The sequence below is a fragment of the Oxyura jamaicensis genome, chromosome 3, assembly GCF_011077185.1.
Source record: "Oxyura jamaicensis isolate SHBP4307 breed ruddy duck chromosome 3, BPBGC_Ojam_1.0, whole genome shotgun sequence".
Taxonomy (NCBI): Eukaryota; Metazoa; Chordata; class Aves; order Anseriformes; family Anatidae; genus Oxyura; species Oxyura jamaicensis.
In genome coordinates, this window is record NC_048895.1 from 69,583,790 (window position 1) to 69,601,454 (window position 17,665).

The 17,665-nt window shown below is 35.6% G+C and overlaps 1 long non-coding RNA gene across 1 annotated transcript; it reads right to left on the bottom strand.

Moving 5' to 3' along the window:
* Nucleotides 1-11,233: 11,233 nt before the first annotated feature.
* On the bottom strand, nucleotides 11,234-17,457 carry LOC118164637. The gene is made up of 2 exons (XR_004749580.1): nucleotides 17,379-17,457; nucleotides 11,234-11,666 (listed from the first exon to the last, which is right to left on the bottom strand). It is a non-coding gene; the product is annotated as an uncharacterized LOC118164637 (long non-coding RNA).
* Nucleotides 17,458-17,665: the final 208 nt, after the last annotated feature.

The window sequence follows — 17,665 nt, forward strand, 5'->3', positions numbered from 1 at the left end:
ATAATTGTGTTAAAGTTGTAATGAGTATTTTGTTTCTGTGAAGCAATATGAAAGAATATACTGTGAAATTCTATGTCAGTGAAGATGATAGAAATTATTCCAGGGCCCTGTAAGTCATTTCTCTGTTTGGAAACTACATTTGACTTCATTTTCATGAGGAGATAACTTCTGGTGTTCTTCCTCTTTTTTATTCTCTTTCAGATCTGCCAGTGTCAAGAAGCATTGTTCACAGAAATTTGTTATATTCTTGCAATAAAGTATGACCACTTCCAAGCACAAATCTCGCAAAACATAATCTCACTTATCAAACACAATTCAATTTTGTCACTCACTTTCCAGTCACTGGGCTTTTTCCCACATTCTTGTTACTATGTCTTAGCAGTTGTCCAGAAGGTGACAGCAATCATAAATGTCACGAGATGAGAGTCAGAAACATCCAACAGATTTTCATATAACCTATAATCAACAGCAATGCACTCTCACAATTTGTTTTTATTAAATCTCCATGAAACATATTTCAGGATAAGTACTTCCCTGCTGATTTTACATATATTAATTGATCTAGATGATCGCATGGGACCTGTTTCAATGGTGTGTTTAAGCAAGGCACCTAACTTCAAGATTAAATGTAAGCTTGTGCTTAGATACCTTGCTGCCCTTGGGTCATAATGAAAGAACTTACTATGAAGTTACAATAGACTCTTAACTCTGAATTTCCTGCCTTTTATACTACAAAAGCTCACCCTTAACCTTTCTGTAACAGGGATTTTTCATTTAATGCCCCATAGGGTTAAAAGACAGATGAGCTGGTGGTAAGAAGAGGTACATAAATGCTTTGCACATTGACAGCTCCTACCCTGGAATCTGGTTTACAGGAAAAAAATGCTGCCATATGTTGAAGAAAGTCTTCATATCTGTTTTTATTTCTTTAATACCTTCCAGACAACAGCACAGGACATGGCTCCTATCAGAACGGCAGTTTAAGTAGTCATGCAAGGCCTGATATCTGCGAGACACCCTATAATACCTGCATCAAACTATTGCTGTAACTCAGATTCCTACAAGCAGGAAATTTGAGACCTCTTACCATTCCCTGTTGCTTTTATTATTATAGCACACTGCATGCAAACATTTCAATTAGTTTCCACCATATACAGAGCACTGGCATTTTATCCTGGCAAAACAACTGCCAGGTTGAACCATGTAGACTGTACAGCAGATGGACTGTTTTACTATTCAGAGTCAAATACTGGCTACCTCTCCAAGGTTCAATGTTAAAAAGCAGACAGACTGGTAAAAATTCAAACAAGTCATACAGAATCTATAAGCATTTGGACCTAGCTTTACAATTAATATGAACCTATCAGTGATGTCATAAAAATGCTATTTTTTCTACCAAAACAAAACAAAAAACAATTGCTTAACTTGGGTTCATTAACCCAATTAGGAAATTAGGAAATTGTAATTAAATTAGGAAAATGTAAAAATAATTAAAAATAATAATAATAATAATTAGGCCTATTTTATGATGATCCTCTGGTTAAATAAATCTAAAATGTGGGAACATTCTCCAATCTCCAAAAGTGATGTGCTGAAATAAGTAAGTGTGGAAGGCCTACTCAAAGTCTGAAATTGAGATGACAGGACACAATGTCCAAATGTATTTAACAGAATGACACAGAACTGGGAACAGACTGGTTCATGAATGGACGTGAGCAGACTCATATTTTTATTGCTTCTATAAAGGTCTTAATATATGCAGAGAAGTGTAGACAGTCTATGGTCTTCTCTACCAACTTTGTAGCACAGCCTTACTTAAATCTACTCCAGGACTGCAGCCTGTAAACCCAAATTGGAATGGAGGTTCAGCATACAGTTCTCACCTCTAAGAAGAAAGCATGAAATATTAACTAGGTTGGACAAAATTTCTGTCCTCTTTGCAGGTGAACCACCAGATGGCTAAGCTAAATGTCATGTGGTACCATAACTGGACAATAGCAGTTAGAGTAAACATCTTGGAGGAGGTGACAAAACTGTAAATGTTGGTCCTAAGTGAGTTTTAAAATCATTATCTATTGCAAAATTCATAGCTATTCCCTGCAATATAACCAAAACTTATGTGTACCCACTAAAGTACTGGCACCTCTAACGGTTTTGAAATGTAAGGCTAACATTATCTGTGCTTAGTATACCATCCAGTGCTGCTAGTGCACTGCTTTCTGCCTCCTACATGCTTACACAGAATATAGGTATCTTTCACCATCCATTTGAGTGCTTAGAGAATGATATTGCCTTAAAATATTGGAAGTCAGTTACACTTCGGCTCATTCAGGATCAAGAAATGTTATTCCGAATGGCCCTCTTAGTCTCTCAGGTCTTGTCTGACTCCCAAATATAGGTGTCGGTGGCTCTCTTTGCATCTTGTCACCAAGGCTTGCTTGCCCACCTCCACCGTCATTGGGTGGTTATATACCATGGCTCCTTCTGGTGCTGAGAAAATTCTACTGTTATGCCATCACTTAGAAAGAACTTAAATGCAATGTGAATGGAGACTCAGATCAAGTGTCAGACTCCTAATGGTTCTCATATTATCATTTCAGTGATGTGCTGGGGTGAATCTCTCCTCAGACTAGCTTTTTACCTTTCTGCTGGGAAGGTTATAAAACAAATAAATGAAGATGTCATAACTACAACTTCTGTTTCCTGAGATCAGCTAGCTTTAACCTAACAATAAATAAAAAACACTCTTCACAAATATAGCTTTTAGATGTGTTAGTATTTAGCAATCTACAGATAAGCTCAAAACCTTTCTGTTCTTGTGTAATTCTACTGGATTAAATTATGATGTTTCAACATAAAATGCCTTGACTTCATCAGTATTTAGTACCCCTGTTAGAGATATTTTGCATTTTGTTAACAGTTACAAGTAATTTTGCCTGCATATATTTCATACTTATTTTAATTATTTAATTACTATCCTGACTGTTAATGGCTGCAACACCAGGGCTAACTGGTATTCATAACCACTAGAAATGAAGTTTGTCAAATGCCAGCCAAGAACAACATGGATTGTGTTAGACTTTTCTTTGCTGAATCTTGTGGGATAAGCAGATCACTTTCTGCCAGTTCTGTCAACGGTTTTCACAGAGACATTATGAAAACCACCATCTCTCAGGCCAAAAGCAAGCTTCACACATTTTGAAATAAATCATTCTTGGCAGCTTGTATCAAATGATTATGGAAAAAGTTGTGGGAGTTCAATCCTTCCTGCTTCTGTCTGGAACCCTGTTGTCCAATTAAATGTCCCACACGGCCCGATCAGAAGACTGCTCACTTTTCAAAACCAATGGACAAGACTGATATCTGGAGTCAGATTATATTTTTGGAAACCAAACCAAAAGCTTTCTTAACTTTCTGAAATTGTGAGATTTTATTAAATCCATCTACTAATTTTAACTAAGTAGTTTGATCCTCCCTCTCTTCAATAATCCACATCATTATAGCACCTGGGCTGTGTTGTCATGGACAAAGACTTGTTGTACACCATGTAAGGCTAAATATAGGGTCAATCTTCTTCTCTGTCAAAGCACAACAGTGTTTAGAATTATGTTAGTCTCAATTTTACTTGTTACTGCTGAATAATGGGGGGGGGGGGGGGGAGGAGTGGAGGGGGAAGAGATTAAAGGTATGTAGAGCTCCATGAAGAAGGAATGAGCCTGCGTTGCCTCTTTTGGAAAGGAGTCCATTTTGTTGGTAGATTAACTGCTATTCCATATTGTTCTGTGATTTATATCATGGGGGCCTATCCAGGTCTGGATAGGAGCCATTTTTATTATTACTGGAATTTACAGAAATAATCTCAGGACTAGAGATCCCTTTAGACAGGCACTTCAGACATGATTAAATGTCCTTGCTGGAAACAAAAATCAGTACTTAGTGCGATGGGTTTCACATGGGCCCTGGAGCCATTCTTCTGCTTCCTTTCCACTGGCAGAGAGATATCCCATCACCTTCAAACAGCTCCTCTGGTCTACTGTTTTCCCCCAAAGCAGTGCAAGATCCACTTTTCCTTTATGGATTTTTAACTCTTTGGATCCCTAATGGAACACACAAGCACAGAAAGTGAGAGAAAATGCAGATTTTTATTCTGCAGTGCTAATGCTTTACCCTAAGTACTACTTATGTTATGCGATAACTGTGCTTCAGTATAACCATGCCCTCTGCTGCAACAGAGTGGGAGCAAGACCAGAGAGAAGATCAAGAGAAAGATATTTTCTTCCTTCACTAAAAAAGAGGGAAGGCTGTCTACATTGCTGCCAAAAATCCCTCATGGTTGGACATTTTTAGTACAACAGCTGACAAACTACAGCACAACTCACTGAGGACTCACAAAGTATCTGAGAAAAACCTGGTGTTAAAACTTCACATCTGAATTTGCAGCTTATACCTATCTTGAAACCAATTCAACTTGAAGTTCATCTCCAGACTAGAATTTCAGAAGTTGTGTTTAGGATCAGTAAGTATTAGGCCCCTTATAGATAGGGGTAACTCTGAGTTGATGTTTACATCTAAAAGGAAAAGAATTAGTTTCAAGGACATATCTAGGGTCCCTGCCAGATGACAGACCACACTGAACCACCTAGGTAAGCTGCTGTGAGCAGGCAGAGGCAGCAAGCACTGGCTTGCAGTGATGAGTTACATGGTGAGTGTATGGCTGCATACCAACATATTTGCAAACTTCCCTGTAAACTTCCCTGAGGGAAAGAAAAATTTTCCAGCAGAAAGCTAATCGCTGCCACTACTTCTGGCTTCTTCCAAAAGCCAAGCTGCATGAGTTTAACTGATAGCAAAACAGAGCTCTCTGCACACAGCAGTTTTCATTTACAGTGTGCAACCACACAATAACTGGAAAAAAAAAAAAAAAAAAGTGACGAAAAAAGCACAGAAAATAAAACAGTCAATATTAAACTTGAGTGGAGTTGTTGATGAGTATAGAGAGATGGCTCTAGTGCTTTGTGGCATGCAGCAATGCCAGATCTTCTTTCAGCTTCCAGCTGAGAAAATGCCTGAGGTGCCAGTAGCCACATTTGAGTGGTCAGTCAGGAAAACAAGAAGTGGAGGGGAAGGCACTCCACTCATCCCATACCTGAGAGCAGGAGTTCTGCACGTCTACAGCAACATGAACAGCCATGGGCACAAAGGTAAGATGATGCTAGTTCCCCACACAAAACTCTTGCTCTGTAGAGATAAAGCATTTCATGGTGTCACTTCCTCTGGCTGAGGCAGAAGCTCCAAGGTCCTGTTACATTCCTGCATGGGTGCCTCTGAATGCATAAAGCCTCCGTCCCAAGCTAAAGCATGCTATCAAACAAATGCAAGGAAAAAAAAAAAATAAAAATCATAATCATAAAAAAAATCTGTCAGTCAGAAAGCAGCAATTTCTTCAAAGAAGTGGTGTTGTGATGGTTTTCCAAGCAAAACAAAAGGCACACTGCCTACTCTGTCCCACTTGGAGCTCTGCAGTCAGGTTGAAAGGGAAGGGATTTAAGGAGGGATTTTTGGTGAAATGAAGGAATGTTGGAGACCAGCCGGCAACATCTGGAGAGAGGGGCTGGGATTTGGCTTTGGGTTATTTAACCTTTTTGGCTTGATCTACATGAGCTTCTATTTTCAGTCAACAGTTGAGCAGTACTAAAATAATTTCAAGGAAGTATTGAAAAGCTTCTTCTAAGATGTGACAACACCTGTTCCATTATAAAACAGTTCAATTTTCATAAAAGCTCCAATTATTTGGAGCTGCTGTAACTATAAACATCCCTCTCTTTTCAGTAATCTGTAAACATCCATATCTTTTCAGTAAAATACCTTATTGTAAAAATTGTCACCCAATTCTTTTTGCAGTCATGCTGTATGGGGAAGTGAATGGGACTAGAAGAACTTCTGTTTTAGGCAGTGTAATAAAGGCTGGAACAGGAACCAGGTCTTTTTGTGCTTACAAAGGAACTTAAAGCACTGACACAATGGTGTGAAGGACTTGAAGGGCAAAAGTTCCTGGTAAAAGAACTGAAAAATAAAAAGCACTTAGAGATTATAGGTGACACCCATTCTCAAAAGAAAAGGCAAGAAAACAAAACAAAATAAAGCAAGCAAATAAACAAAGAAAAATAGGTTGGGGTGAGCAAAAGGCAAAAACAGCTGTGCCTTAAGTTGTTACATGAAATAGGGCTCCAGCATGGCAATTTCAGACAGGGAAAGAGCAAAAGATCTTCAGAGCAACAAGTGCATGGTGTAACTCACACAGTAGATTAATTACAGAGTTTAACCTTTAGCAATTAAGGTGGGTTTAAGTCACATTCTTTAACCTAATCGTGTGTGATATAACCCTCAGGCCAGCAGGGACAATAACAGATGTCCAGCCATGGCATGATCTTGCATGATGAAATAAAAATGATGAAATAAAAATGATGGCAGTTTCACAAAACATAATATATGACAAATGTGATCTTTTCTGACAGAAAAAAAAAAAAAAAAAAAAAAAAAAGGCTTAAACGGTTAAAAAAAAAAAAAAAGTAAAACAAATTAAAAAAATGTTTCAGGTACAACAAATTTCTTCATAACGTATGACAAGACAGACTTGGGGCCAAATACTAGAATTAAGTGGTGCATTTGGCTTAAAAATAAGAACTTCTTGCCACCTTCTGTTAGTTTCTCAGGCAGCTGTGCTGTAAGGATGTTTCTGTGCTGTGGCCTTGCTTTTTTTGCCATGAAATACCGAAATACGACACCTCGACATCTTCACTTATAACACCCTAAAGGCTTCAATCTTTGTCCAGTGAAACAAAATGTCTCTCTCCTCATGGTAGATATCCAGTTTCTGAGCTGGTTTGTTGCCCACGTGACTGCACCCAAGCACTTGGTCCTGGCAGGGACAGGAGTAGAAACAATAATCAAGCAAAGCATGGGTGATCACTGCAATTGGTTTGGTGATGGGGACAGTTATTTGTTTGACTTCTACATATTAGAGTACAAATCAGAGTGGAAGGGAATATGCAATTCAAGCTATAGTGTCAGTATATACAAACCCCCAATATAAGGAGAAAAAAGGAAGGGAAGTCAGAGATGAAAAAAATTCCTTTTCCCAATGAAAATACAAATAAAAATAGCTATATGAATTACTCCACTGGGTTTTCCAATTTTTATTTAATAGAAATCCAAAAAAAGTGAATATAAAGATAAAATATACATACCTTGACCTTCAGTGCTTGCTTACTCACTCCATTGAATATCAGCAGTTCTTTTGGTGTCACTGATGCTCAACATTCCTGCCTCAGACCACCAAAGGTTTGTTTGTTCATGTGAATACTGTTGTTCATGTTCCCATAAGTATATTTTCTCCAGAATTTAATGAAGTACTTTTTGTTCTGTGATCTCAATCTGAATTACCTCTTAGGCCAAGTTGCTTCTGTATTCCTCCAGCTCCTGAAAGGTACTCTTTACTTGCTAATCTACTTACTGGTGATATCATTAGACAGCTGTTTCTTAGAGTCATCTTACAGTGGAAGAAATATTGTTCACTGACATTACTATGGATAAAAATCAAAGGCACTGAAGTCATACCAGACACACAGTTCCCACTTCTTACCTTAGCGGACAGGGGTCAGGCTGAATCACCAGTGAACATGAGAGTTGTCTCACCTGATTATCTACAACACCATTAAGTTCAAAAATACCTCAGATGTGACCTTTACAAAGGGAAACTTGCTCCTTTTCTTTCCCCCACCCCAACCTTTGCCCTCCAAGACTGCATAAAACACTGCTTTTTTTTTCTCAAAGGCTTGTGTTAGTGTCGCAAATATGTCCTGACACTGGGGTAAATCTTCAGTGTACACTGAGCACAGATGGGGGCAGGACTTCTATTAACAGTGATCTAAGTTGTTTAATTCTCCTGCAAGCTGTGCTGAAAATGAGACCTACTGGGCCATACCACATCAATTAGGACACAGTATGTGACCTGAAGCAACAGTTCTAATGCTAAAAATTCAGTGTCAGACAGTTTCAGTTTGTAAAAAAGAAAAAAAAAAAAAAAAAAAAAAATTCATCAAAGTTTTAATGTTCCAGTTTTCAGATTTTTTCTCTCCGACAAGTAGAAAGCCAAAAGTTACCAGTATGTGAAAAAAAAAATATTTCCATAATAAAGAATATATTTTAAAAAATGCATTGCCGCCACCACCTACCCAGGGAAAAATTTAAAATTAAAAAAAAAAAAAAAATGCAGGGCCAAATTGTTGTGGACACATATCAAAACAGTATTTCAAACTGTCTGACAGCAATCAAGTGAGAAGGCTGCATGGATTTTACCAGCCATCTGACATTTCGTTCCTTCACAAACAACACGATGATAAAGACTTGTTCTTTTCACTTTCAGGTGGAACTATTTGTGCCTTGCCTGCAGGAAATCAACTGGCAAGAAATATTAATGCTCTGGCTAGTAAGGCTTGTGGCAGTTTCACCATTTTTGTCATTTTTACTGACACATTATTCATGGGAGTGATCCATCCATCAATACACTTTCCATGTATGGCTATGCTCATTCTCAGCCCAAACTAAAACCATGCCTAGGGAAGACCCACAGTTTTCAAACAACCTCAGCATGCAGGATCACATCTTTGTCCTGTTCATACTAACACCTTTTACAAGCTGGCAGAGAGATTGAACTTCACTATATCTAGACATTTAAATGGGGAAAGTTAACACCACCAGGAAATCCTGTTTGCTAGGAAAATGCAAGTAGTAGAATACGTTTTGCCATTCCTTAATCCTCAGATAGGGAGAAATGAGAGTTAAAAACAAATAAAAGCAGAACATCAAAGACACTGTAGCTATAAATATCAAATCACACTTCACAAGACAACTAAATGAGATGAAGATCACAGAACAAACTATCCAATAAATAAAGACCACCCAGAAAAAGAAAAGTATAGCAAGACAAATGGAGACATAACTAACCACACAGAAGATGAAATAAATTAAGCAAGACTGAAAATCGAAGTAAATTACATGCAATCATTGGATGAGAAAAAGTCAGGTCCTAAAAGTGTTACTGGCTTCTTTCCATCTCCCCTTTGTCTATCTGATAATAGACAATGCCATTAAACATCTCACAATCACTGAATTAAATTTATCTGATTATAGGAATTTCAGTATTTGTGAGGATGTAGCCTACATTTCCAGGAGTGTTGTGATTTAGTTTTAACAGTCACTGGAAATAAAATGCCCCTACCCATTTGTGACTGACAAATGACTTTTCATACCACAGATCTTTGTTGGGGGTAATTTCAGTAATTGTTTCACTTTCCCTCTAACAGCCAGAAGCAAGAACATAAGAGAGAAAATGAACCTTTGCAAAGGCTAAGGCAACTCCTTGGAAAGAGAAAACACCCAGGAAAAACAAATAGTGGAATCTAATTATAAATATTAGACTAATACTACTTTAAGCCATGATTTCAAATTTGATTTGACTAGTATAAATTCATACTTGGTCCCAAAAGGATACATTAAGAGTTAATAGCAAAAACTCTATTCTTGAAAGCTTGTTCATGTGAGCAGTTCAGCAACTTCAACAGAGATACCTATCTTTCTGAAATAAAACACATGCATACAGAATGGAAGCTGGGAAACTTTTTCGTCTTTCTCCACTCCGCTGGCTTACACCATATTTAACCTCAATCCAGAAAGTGTCAGTGACAAATACCTGTGCCCTTCCATGCATTCAGAATGCTTCGGAATGCATGAATTAAATGACTTGATAAAATGAAGCAATTAGATGATGTAAAATGGGAATGGGAGCTCAAAGTAGAGGAAGTGGAGGCTGAACAACTGCTGCAGGCTACCAGTTATGTGGGTTCCTTTTTCTCAGACCTTCTTTAGGATTTTCAGTAATTTATGGTCCTTGTTTTCCCAGCTTTGAGGATATTCCTTTTCCAATTCAGTAGGTGAGTTTTCTGGGACAGGTATTATCTACATGTGTGCTTAGTACTTTGACAACACTCATTTCTTCTGTGAATTCTGGGCCCTAACAGGACTAGGAAGGGTGAGAATGGGTAGGAAGCACCATCTGCTTGACCATTTGTTACTTTATTTACTTTTGTAATGCCCTATATCTGGATACTGCCAACATGTGCTTCTTTTCTCAAATGATCTGAGAGCTGACAGATTCCTACCAGATGCAACACATATCTGCTCCTAGCTGTTACAGGGGCAAGTACAATAATCCCTGTAATAAAATACTTATGTCCATGCACATCCATATTGTTCTTATTTTTCACTGTAGGCTTCAGTTTAATAACGAGTTATGGTATGGGAGTCAAAGTATTTTCAATGGAAGTTACATTTCCATCAGAAAATGGAGTGCCACCAAAACTAAGAGTTTCTGTGTAAACAGACTTACATGGGAAAATGTTAGGACGTATTTTGCCTTAGACCAGGCTGGCATTAATCTCTGTCTCTTCCTTATCTATTACATCTTACACACATTTGTTTAAACCAGATACCAATAGAAATTGAGTTTCAGCTTGAGGTAATATAAAAACTACTGTGTATTGTATCTGTCATTAAATTCCCATGGACAGACTCAGAAATTTATGTCATGCCCCAGTGATTGGTAATTTTGCTTCTTCTTGTCAAAAGAGCTTCACAGAGAATCCAGGATCCATCTGTGCAGATACAAGGGAAGAAATGAATCCATAGGGCTGAATCCATAGCACTGATAACTGAAACCTTTTAATATTTTGTCACCTTTTCAGTGATTGTAAATATAAGACCAATGAAAACTTATGCTGACTTACATAGATATGGTAAAGCTATGCATTAGTCTTTTATTTCAATATTCCCACATTTCTGAGGTTCCTTAAGAGAGAATGATATGATGTTCCATCTGTATCCTTCTACAATCATTGAAAATTCTACTTGGAAACCCATAGAAAAAGCTATTGAGAGAAAGTAAAGTGCTAGATTGTTGTAAAATGTTTTTGGTATAAGTCAAAATCTGGTCCTCAAGCATTATTCTGCTGTTATACAAAGGTGTGTATGAAGCCACAGAGAAGACTGTTGCAGTGATGCTGGGTCTTGTTTGCTGTTTTGTCTTCTTGTTGTTGTTTTTATTAGTCATATCAGATCATTTTAGAGAGAGAGAGAGACTAGTCAGAGAAAACAAACAAATAAACCAAAAAAAAGATAAATGAAAAGATACGTAGCCTTTATTGCACATCTTAACTAGACATTAAAGCATGTAAGGTTTTTTAAAAGCCCAGGAGAGGTTTAGTTTAGTTTTGTTGTGTCACTCATATGTCAAAAAAGAGGGTAAATAATTTTGGTAGCAATTCTGGCAAGGTAATATGGTCAAGGTAAAGAACATGGTCACATGGGCTTGTGTTTTTTTGCTCTTAGTTTAAAACATTAATGCTCCAATTAATATAGCAAAACCTAATTTAACTATCTTCTTGCATGTTTGATGAGCATATAATTTAGGTTTGGTACAATACTATTTAAAACATTTGCAAGACCAAAGTCAATGTTAATCTTAGATTAGTGTCATAATGCTTGAAAGACTGACTGCAGAATCTGAAATACAGCATCTCATGACAAGAAGAGAAAATGGCTTCTTCATCCTAGGCAGCAGGATAAAACAGACAATTATTTCAGTATCACTTAATATTTCTATTAGTTAAGAAGTCAGCAAAAATAAATAAATAAATACATAAATAAATAACCACCCTTCTTTATTTCATGTTCTATCCATGTATCCATGCAGATGTTTTTTTGGCCTTTACACTACCTTGTCTATAAATAAAATGTAAAGATATTTATATTGATTTGTTTCCATAGCAATGTAAAAGCTCCTCTTGGGTTTCCAAGGCAATATGCAGCAGAGTAACAAAAGAGAAAAGTATGGAAAATGCTTAGCAAGCAATGGGTTTAGGGAACCCCAGGCCTCCAAAAAGAAAAGTAATCTTCATTATAGCAATCTGAAAAAAATGCTTGAAATTAAAACAAAAAATCTCTTCTAACAGGTTCATTTTCCCTTTTGCTATTAAACACATTCTGTAGAAATATACTTTTTTCATGACAATTCTTATTCAAGTTAGTTCCACTCACAGGAGCAACGAATGTTCAGGTTTTTGTTTATTTGTTTGTTTTAATGTGGAAATATCTCAAAGGGTTTTAGGAGCTCTGATACAAAACCTGCTGGAGGAGGGATGGATTCAAGAGAAAAGTCTAAACAATGAAATCAAGAGATTTGACTCTTCATTTTTGACCATATAGACATGCTGTAAATGATTTGGCTGAAAAAAGACTTAGTATAGGCCTTTATTTTTGTTTGACCAGACCACCTTGGAATATCTTTAAGACTCTTGTTCTATTTATTGGAGTGACCTAACACAAGAGAACACTGCTTGTCCATGTACAAAAGCTGAAAGAAAAAATCTATTAGTTATAATACCATTTTTATATATAAAGGCTCTATATCAGCCTTTAAAAGTTGTTGTTGTTTTTTTTGTTGTTGTTGTTGTTTTTTTCAGCCCACATTTAATTTCAGGCTTTAAATCTAAGAAGTCTCAATCTTTTCCTGAGATCCATCCCAAGTACAAACTAGGTCACTATAAATTAGTTTAGCATATATATATGATGTTTATTAGGTTTATTGAAACAAAATAAATATTTAAAAGCAAAATTTATCACTTTTACCTTTAAGTACCTTGAGGGAAAAAACTTTTTAAGTTTTGAGGTGTACAAATGATGTTAGTGCCCAAGAATGATTTGATTTGTTTCACATGTGAAGTGATTGAAATGTCCAGATCTTATAAACCCCTTCATTTGTCCTAACAGCTGCTGCCAGCCCTTTTTGGACTATAAAAAAATATATTAAAAAAAAATAATTAAGAGTATTATGTGTTATTGCCATAAACTCTCAGTATTGGCTGCTCCCCTCTTCCTCTTCCCCTAAAGTGTCTGGTATTTCTTCATTTTAAGAAAATTGTAACTTATTTCTTTGCTTTGCATGCAACAAGTGATCATTCATATTCTATTTTTGAGTATGCCACATTTTCATTAATTTCTCAAATGAATGAGTGAAGTTTTTGGAAGCAAATGAAAAACCTTTTTATAATAACAATAAGTAGAGTAATTGTTAATTGAATTCAGCTTGAAGAAAACTATTCATTTAGAAAAATCTATCAAGTTCAAAGAGAAAAGTTATCTTTTGTATTATCCAAAGATTACAGCAAATTACACACCTGCAATGAATATCAGAAATATGGCTCTCCATTTTTACAGACTTTGCTAAGTAAAATATGATCTAACCCCTGGTTTGGTTTTGCCCTCAGAAGTGACATTCAGGAAAGAAAACTTCTGTAAAAAATTACTATAAGCATATTATAAACCTAGAAACAATTATATTGCTAAAAATACCATTTTAATATAAATATGTATATGCATATACACATATACATATACACATATACATATTCATATATGCATATGTAGGTATATATATACACGTGTGTGTGTGTGTATGTATACACATATATATTTAAAAAGGGTAGGGCTATCCTATTTCCACAGGTTCTCTAGAAATTTTCATCTAACCTCAACCACCTATGACTCAAGGAGAGGGAAAATCTCAACATTAAGTCATGAAATGCAGAAGAAAAGCAGGGTCCTTTTAAACTTAAGACAAAATGAGACTTATGATTTCCTTAGCACACCAAAACTGATGCTCATGTGAGGAGTTAAGTCAAATATCTCAAACAGGATAAACAGTCACTATCTGAATGGTGACAGGTATGTTCACTGCAAAGGCAACATCAGTTTCTTCATTGTATCTCATTTTAATTTAATTTCTGTAGCTCTTGCTACAGATGGAGAGTCCTTAAGTAGTTTATTTACAGGTGCTGTTTGGAGAGTTAAAGAAGAGTTAAACCAGAAAGAATTAAATGTGCAGGAAGGACTGTATTGTAACAGTCACTGCTATAGAGGAAAAGTCTACAACTGTAAATGGGAATGAATATCTGCATCCAGTTAATTTCCATATTGTGTGACAATAGAGCAAAATGCCATAGAAAAATCATTACTTGTATAACAAAATTCTCAATCATTTTTCTTCATTTATGAAAAAAAAAAAAAAATCAATTTTGTGGAGGATACTTCATTTTCTCAGGATCTGGAAATGTTGAGGTCTGCTCTGTTCCAAGACGTTTATCTTTACATCTTGGCATTATAATGTTACTAGATTATTTTTTTTTTCAGCAGATAGAATTTTCTATTAGCATTTGTTTGAGGTCATCATTACCCAGGTGGAAATCTCAAGTTTACTAAAGGTGATGAAAAATGAAGATTAGATGCTCAGAAGTTTTTTCGTGACCAAATACTACTCATCTTTCTTTCACAATTCAGCTAAATGATTTTCTGATACAATCATGTAAATGGAAAATCTGATCTGAACATGCTGAATTTCATTATAACATCAGTCTACCAATTGTTAAATTACAATAGAGTGTTCATGGCTGATTATTTGGACAAGAATATAAGTTCAATATAAAAGCACAGGCAAAATCACCTTAACAGTTTCAACGTTATTTCTGGAAGAGACCAAAAGAGAAGCATGCATGTAATGGTTGGAAAGATGAAAATCAAGTAAATGTATATATTGCTTTTATACAAACATTCCATTGAGTGATTCTATAAGGCATCTATGTATGCCATAGCAGTATTATTATACCAGCACATTATTTTTAATGTTTATATTCTCTGTGTGATATTTTTAAATGTGTAGTTTATTCAGTTTAATTCAACCTTAATTAAATGCAGCAATTAAAATTACAATTTTATTTGTGTAAAAAGATTTCGACAGATTAAAATCAATATTAACAGATTTCTGTGTTAAAGCTAAACTTCAAATTATATGTTAAATTTATTTGCAAACATAAAGTGTGAAATTAATTAGTTTAAAAACAAAGATATGTTGAAATGTATTAAAGGTACCATTTGAAAAAGAAATAGAACTTTACAAAGATTCAGCTAGATGTCAAATGGCAGAAGAAGTGTAGACTTGGAAGAAAAATATATAGTTTTCCCCCAAGTGGACCTTTTAAATAAATTTTAACCTATCTTTTAGGTAGATTTTTTTGTTGTTGCTGTTGTTGTTTGTTTGTTTGTATGTTTTTAAGTACCTATCTTTTAGGTAATTATCTCTTATTTTATTTCTATTTCCTCCTGCCCCACTTTGCAATATCCCACCTCCATATTCTCTCTTGTGACACCCTATTACCAAACCACATTATCAGAGCACACTAGTTAACTGATCACCTTCTCTCATTCACCACTTATTCACAGAAATCAGTCCACTACTTTCTTTTTGACTCAAGCTATTACCAGAAAACAGCAAGAGGCAATAACTATTACCTTACACTCATGTATGAGTCCAGTCCAAATGAGTTCAGAGGCTGTATTTATTTATTGTATTCTTTATGTTCTTAGAACCACAATTCCACTGTAAAAGAGCTACACGCAGCTTTGGAAATGCTGGTTGGACTGACAGATTGTCAGAGATATAAATTTCATTTAGTTCATTACTTACAACAAATAGGAAAAATATCCCTCCTCAGTGCAGATCCAAAATTCAGTGTTTGGGGTTATGCAAGTTTTCTGTCTTCACTACACTTCAACTTACACTTCAGTTGGATGTTTGCAAGTCATCCTGTTTTGAAATATGCAGTCTACACTGGAGCATGAAACATGGAAAACTTCATTTGTTTCTAGTCTGTTTCATTCTCCAAAAATCATCATTCGAAAGCTGTGCACTGTTGAATTACTTGATCAAATTCTTTCAGAGGCTTTTGCAATTGCTAAGCAAAACAATTTAAAACACAGTCTTCACATTTTATGAAGTGTGTTTGAAGAAATGTCAAGTTTTTTAGTGCAGAAGAATCTCACTCTGCAGCAATCTGGGACAGCTATCTCATTATTTTTAAACCCTTATTCTTTGTTGATACCCCAAACCACTGTTTTTAATTTGACAAATAAACAAGGAAAGTCTTCTTATCTTGGGGATATGTATACCTATTTATGTTAATTAAAGTAAACAAAGTCTCATCTGGTACTTTCCACTTGAAACTGACAACTCAAAGTTGCAGAGAAGTTGAAAGAGTTTTGCTAATGAATATGTATATATTTTCAAACAGTTGGAGATCAGAAGTTAGTACAGTGGATGCTGGAAACCACTAATCATAATAGACAGAAATGTTGATCTATGTGTGATCACAGGCAAAGATTTCTGAACGTAGTCCTACCATACCCCAGCAGAAAACCATTCAATAATCTAGCTCGAATAGGTATATAGGCTATGTAGAGCTTTGGGGAGAAATTAACATTTTAATTCATTCCTGTATATTAATTTACAAGAACATGACTGGGTGCTGCCTGGCTAGATTCTACTATAAGTGTGTTTGAGGACCAAGATTTTTAGCCTTCCACATAAGGTTCATCTACAGAACATAAGCCTACACCCAGGCAGCAGGTCTACAGTAGGTAGGGATGTTAGCTCACATAGTCTGTCTGCACATTTTGAACACTAACTTCAAATGCTGTTAACTCCTTCCCTAATAATCATGTTTTTGGCAATTACCTTTAAATAATAGAAAGGATTACTTCCAGCTTTGACTTGTAAATAACCTACACATATGGATTTATTGTTGCTAAATTATCATTATATAAAAACAAGTCATAAGACATGCTACATGATAAATAACTGTGTAGGATATCCTTTGGCATACCCATTGACTGCTTCTGATATCAGTACATATGATATAACCAAAATGGTGTCTAAGACTTATTGATATGCAAAAACTATCACTTCTAGGATGTATCAATACCCTGCAGCAAGGAAACAAATGTGGTATATCAGAGTGAAGTTAAATTTATTTTGTATATGTGTCCTCCAGATAGCGCTTACATAATTAATTCCTATACACACAGATATATGGGATTTGCTGCACTTGTACTTCTGGTCAGGGCAGTAAATCCAACATACTTAGCATATACCACATATATTAGGTATGTTCAAGTCTTCGTGCAATGGATATATTGGAAAGTACACACAGACTTCTTTGAGAAAGTCTTGAGCAAAAATATGGGAGCCCTTGCTTATTTAATGTGATGAGGTAGGACTTTGATTTTGAAAATGTCAGCTAATGATAAATAGCTAAAACCTTCTGCGAACAATAGCAAAATGTGCAGGATCCACTGCCAACATGCAGGTATATGCTTTTGAAAAGACAATCTGTATTTGCTTTTCCTAAGCTTGTAAGTAAATAAAGACTTACTTCAACTTAATGATAGTGTTCACAGCCCAAAAGGAATGTTTTTATCTGTTGAGTGAGGATACCTTTTCCTTCTGTTCCAGGATCCTTCACCTTAAAACTATTTTTATTCCAGTTAATTTGAGTAATTATAGAAACTTGGAAATGAACAACTCATATAAAGACCTAAGGAAAAAAAAAAAAAAAAAAAAAAAAAAAAAAAAAAAGTTATTTGCACTCTTTGCACTCTCTAGAAAGATACAATGAATTAACATCCTTTTAAAACTGCAGACAGTATTTTATACAAGAAA